Raw genomic sequence first — 5,745 nt, 5'->3', positions numbered from 1 at the left:
GGGATTGTTTGTTTCCAGTCAATGGGAATACATTAAAAAATGGAGACTGTCCCTGATAATCTGCATTTTATTAAATCTAAAATCCATCTGATTCTCCTACAGGATTTATAGTTGTGATGTTTCAAAGGATGGTTTCTCAGATAAACAAATGCATAGTAACGTACCATAATTTAGAAATTTGCCATTCCATATAAGTACATTTTCCAGCTAACTAAAGCACATCCCTTAGGCAGCAGGATTGTTTTTATAATGCTGACCATGTCAGTTGGAAAATATTTATAGGCATATTGTTACTCTTTACTACTTTCTTAAACAGAGCTTAGGGAACATGACTTAACTTTTTGATAACTTTAGTCATCATTATAAATATCAACTATTGAAAGGAGCAATTATATTGCAATTCCCTCAAAGATTTTAAGGATAGGTGGAGCTATGGCTCTAGACCAAATAGCCCCAGATTGCATTTTTTTCTTATATGCTTTATGTGTTCCTTTGCCTTTTTCTTTGCCACCAAGCTATCGGTTATCAATTCTTGTTTCTATATGCGATCATATTTACAGCTAAATCTTTCTCTTTGTTTTCTAGTATTCTTCCTCTAGTCTAATTTGAACTGTAAGAACATCCAGCTAGGATCATTTATGCTATGTACAAAGTATAAAAAGTTTCTGAATTAAGGCCTGGCAAAGTCTTTCACAGCAAAGATCTTTCATAAATAAATATATGTAGTGTGCTGCGACCAGTTCCTAACACTTTAAGAAGAGCTTAATAAATATTAGCTATTATTATTTTAGTATTGTTATTAATGTAATTATTAAAAGTCACGTGTATGTTAGTTAAGGATAAATTAAGCAGTAAAAACAAATACACTCAAACGTGAAATGGCTCAGTCATAATAGAAGTTTATTTCTCATACCCAGAAAAGCCCAGGATAGGGGTGGAATTCACCAGAGTAGTTATTTTCCATAAGATAAATCATATATCCAGGTGTCTTCTGGCTTGAGTTCCTTCCATATTCTAAAGTCTTGATATCATCTGTATCCACCCAGAGAGAAAGGAAAGAGATGAAGGCATGATGATGGAAGGTTTTATGGGCCAGATCAGGAAGTTCACGCATGACTTACGATCCTATGTGGCCACATATAACTGCAAGGAAGCCTGGGTAATGTAGTTTAATTCAGTGCCCAGAAAGAGGCAGAGAATGGATTTTGATGGCTAGACATCAATCTCTGCTATGGTATTTTTTTTTTTTTTTAACGCCTACAGCACCTGGTCTTCCTAGGCGGTCTCCCATCCAAGTACTAACTAGGCCCGACCCTGCTTAGCTTCTGAGATCAGACGAGATCTGGCATATTTAGGGTGGCAGGGCCATAGACGGTATTTTTTTAACATAGGGATTTTGTAACATTTATTTTGACAATTCAGAAGACATTTTTTATTCTCTGCAGTTTTTGCTATGTTCAAATTGTTCAAGGTTTAAAAATTAAAACTATGTATGAATTAACTAGAAAATATTTTTTTACAATTAAACTACATTTCAAACTTACTGTGTAAAAACTGATATCACTTAAAAATTAGCATTACCATGTCAGCAGTATTTCTGTACTTTTTTATTTAAGTAAATCTCTGCCAGTTTCCAAGTATACCACTCCATACAAACTTAATATTCATGTAGAAACAGTGAGATATGGAGCAAAGATCTTGGGCTTTGGCACTATCCCTGTGCTGCCACACAGCAATGGGAGAACCTTGAATATGATGCTTAACCTTTTGAAGTCGGCATTTCCTCTGTAAAATGAGGATAATAATAGTTCTTAAAGATAGTAAATTAACAGTGACATAATATATGTGAATCACCTAGTTCATGTTTGCCATGTGATGAACATTCAAATGGTAGATATAGTTACTTAATAAAATCTAAATTGTTAAAACATTATAGTGATTTAAATTATGTAAATAAACATGTGGAAGTATATTAGTAATATCATAACACTGATAAAATTCTGTGAGTATGAATATAATTGAAAATGTTATCAACTTAACCTTTTGCATTCTTAGAGTTGTAACACCTAATAAAGGACGGATCCCTGTGATTCCCAGCTTTATCTGGTGAGGAGAATAAATTTAGAGCACAGTCCAAAGCATCTTCTGAAGAATCAGTAGCATTTGGAACTATCATCTGAGGAGAGAAGGGGTCAAACTCAAATGTAATAATGGGAAATATTAAGAACTGAACTGGTGAATTTATGCCCATTACAAAAACAATGAAACTGTCTTTTAAAACACTTCCCTGAAAAGCAAAATATATATAAAAGTTAGTTAGATATGCTGATTATTAAGATATTGTTTCTAAGGGTCAAATGCACCCATCTACTCTCTGCTTTGTAATGCTGTCACTGCAACTATAACAACCACATTTCGTCATTTCCAGCTGTATCTATGGCATCCAATAGAGATACTAGAGGGTGAGTAGGAGGTAGGATAAGGAAGAAGCGGCAAGTTTGCTCCCCTTCCTGTGAGCATTACCTGAGCCATGCTTCTTCACCCAGACAGCAATAATTTCCTTCAATGCCTTAAGTTGATTCCAGTTTGTAGTTTTTTCTATGCTCCCAGAACCAGTTTCAGAGCCACCAGCACCTGCCGGGGGGCGTCTACTCCTCAGAGGTCTGGGTCCCTCAGTTGAACCTTAAATTTTAACAATTCCAACCTCTTCCCTTTGCTTCCCCAGCCTGTGAATGAGATCTGTTTCCTGCAATTAGTACCTTATAATACTTGCATTCCCCTTTTGCCTTTTCAGTTCTCCAATATCTGGTTAACAATTCTTGACATGGTATTGTTTCTCACTCCTGACTGATTCAGAAATTCATGCCAGAAGTAGTCTAAAAAACAAACCCCTAAAAATGGGATATAGAGATGATTATGCTCATAAATTGACAGCTTGCCATATTTAAGCTAAATATATGTCAACATGTCTTACTTTATGGTTGTTTTTATGGTAGCTTCTGCTGTCATTACCTAAAATAATGTAAAACTAACAGCATTCTATAATTTTCAAAAGGCATTCATATGTGTTATCTTATTAAACCCTTACTTCATGTCTCTGAGGAACTTTACAAATGAGAAAACTCAACCTCCAAGATGTTCAAAATCACCGATTAGTAAATCGAAGAGCCAGAGACTCAGATATAGATATTTTAACTCAATGCTTTTTCCTCTACACTAAAGCTACCTTTTAGAAATGTCTTAAAAGTACCAATTTCTTCATTGAGAGCAAATTTTATTTTAAATATTAAGACTTCTTACAGTGAGAGAATGAAATGCCAGTTGACACGGTAAAGGGGAAAGATAATCCAATAAATTGGCTTAGGTTAGTCATGTAACTACAACTTCAGAAGGCTATAATTATGTCTCATTCTGGAAGAGAAATTATTTTTGGCTTTTCTCATTTTAAAAGATATTAAATTTCAAAATCTCAGGAAGAAGGAATATCTTGTGTATTGTAACAGTTTAAGCTGATCAAGCATTACTGGTAAGAATCTGTTCTTAATTACCCATCTCAAACTGAATAACCTCAGCATTGCCCCAGGTATCAAAATATCTCATCCTTATTGCTCAGGGAAACAATGAACTGCTTTATGTGAAAGATACCTAAAGCTCCAAATTTAAGTTTACTTTGATAGAAATAGGGTGTACTTTTACAAACGTGCATGGATTATGTACATTTTTATGAGCTTGACAGAAAGGAGAACAGTGGGACTGTGGAGATATTTCTAACATCTTGGCTCTCTTTCCAGCCTCTAGAGTCTTCCTAAAGCTCGGTAGGATTATTTTCATACCAGTTAAACACTTGTACGGCCATGGCAGCAAGGACGTCTAGAATTCATAACAAATCCATCTTGTTTTTTCAGATGCAAGTAATCAATCTTAATACTGTTTTGATTTCATTGACTGAGAGATATATTTTTATAAAGCTTTTGGAGGAAAAGTCAGTGGCATGATTTTAGGAAGTGCTTCAATTATATCTGAAAATCAAACTATATTTAATTTTACTTGTTATTTACCAGTAGCTATTCTTAAGTTCTCTACCACTTTTTTCAAAATACAAATTGTATATATTTAAGGTGTACAACATGATGATTTGATATACATATACATAGTGAAATGATTACTAGAGTCAAGCTAATTAACATCAATCTCTTTACATAGTTGTGTGTGTGTGTGTGTGTGTGTTGAGAGCACCTGAAATCTACTCTGATCCTGTAGATTTCCATTATTAAAGTATAATTAATTGTAACTATCATTCTGTACATTAGATCTCTAGGCTTATTCATCCTACTTAATTATAACTTTGTTCCCTTTGACTAACATCTCTCCATTTCCCCTATCTCCCTACCCTTGGTAACCACGGTTCCACTCTCTGCCTCTACGTATTTGATTTTTTTTCAGAATATACATATAAGTGATAACATGCAGTTTTTTTCTTTCTGTGTCTGGCTTATTTCACTTAGCATAATGTCTTCCAGTTTCATCTATATTGTTGCAAATGGTAGGGTCTGCTTTTTTAAGGCTGAATAATATTTCAACAGCACAACTTCTTTACCTATTGATTCATTGATGGACACTTGTTTCTATATCTTAGCTACCACGAATAATATAGATACCTCCTCAAGGTACTGATTTTATTTCCTTTGAACATGGACCCAGAAGGCTTGCTGGGTCATAGAATTATCATTGCTGGTAGCTCTGTTTTTAATTTTTTGAGGATTCTCTATACTGTTTTCCATAATGCATTTACCAATTTACATTCCCACAAACAGCATACAAGGGTTCCCTTTTCTCCACATCCTTGGCAACACTTATCTTTTGTTTTTTGGTAACAGCCATCCTAACAGTTGTGAGGTAATGTCTCCTTGTGGTTTTGATTTGCATTTCCCTATCACTATTAGTATAGGTTTTAACAACCAAGAATGCTGTTGACACCTGCAGCCATATTTCTTGTGGTGCATGTGGAAATGCTCTCTCCCCTGCAGCCTAACAAACTGCTTTTCCCCCCATCATTTCTGACATGTCATGCTTTCTCATAGGAATTATCCAAAAGAACACTGACAACTCTATAATACAGATATATTGCAATTTGTTTCCTAAACTAAATCATCTATATTTCCCTCAAATTTTATCTTCATTTTTCTTTCTGAAAAAAAATTAAACTTTTGATTTAGATGTGATTTGAAAACATTCATTCACTTTGGAGTTGCTATTCTTTAGAATGTCACAAACACACCAACACCAATATTTTTGTGTTAGATTATAAATTTCTAGGAGGCAGCAGTCTATATTTCTATTTATAACCTAACCTGCCACTCCACAGATATTAAGTAGCTGTTCGGTGTTTTGGTTATGATAATGCTTTTAAATAAAAGAGGGAGCTCTTACAGAAGTTGGCACTTATTTGGACATAGATGATTTTAAACCAAAATCCATAATTGAGACAAGATATGGTTCTAAGCTAGAAGTCGATCATCTTTTTGGTTTACATATCACTAGTGAAAGACCCCGACAAAACTACAGGCCACATGGTGAGCCTTGCCTCTCAAGTCAAGATCCACAGCACAAAAGCTTTAGCATCACCTAGAAGCTTATTGAAAATGCAGATTCTTGGGCTTCATTTTAGACCTACAGAATGAGACTCTGCATTTACATGATCACCATGTGATTTGTATACACTGCAAAATTTGAGAAGCATTGATA

General features: G+C 34.6%; 1 pseudogene; it reads right to left on the bottom strand.

Moving 5' to 3' along the window:
• Window positions 1-1,254: 1,254 nt before the first annotated feature.
• LOC120581709 (uncharacterized) lies at window positions 1,255-1,373 on the bottom strand (annotated as a pseudogene).
• Between the last annotated feature and the right edge of the window lie 4,372 nt (window positions 1,374-5,745).

This window comes from Pteropus medius, unplaced genomic scaffold (assembly GCF_902729225.1).
Source record: "Pteropus medius unplaced genomic scaffold, Ma_sr-lr_union100, whole genome shotgun sequence".
Taxonomy (NCBI): Eukaryota; Metazoa; Chordata; class Mammalia; order Chiroptera; family Pteropodidae; genus Pteropus; species Pteropus medius.
This window is presented reverse-complemented; position numbering and strand designations above follow the sequence as displayed.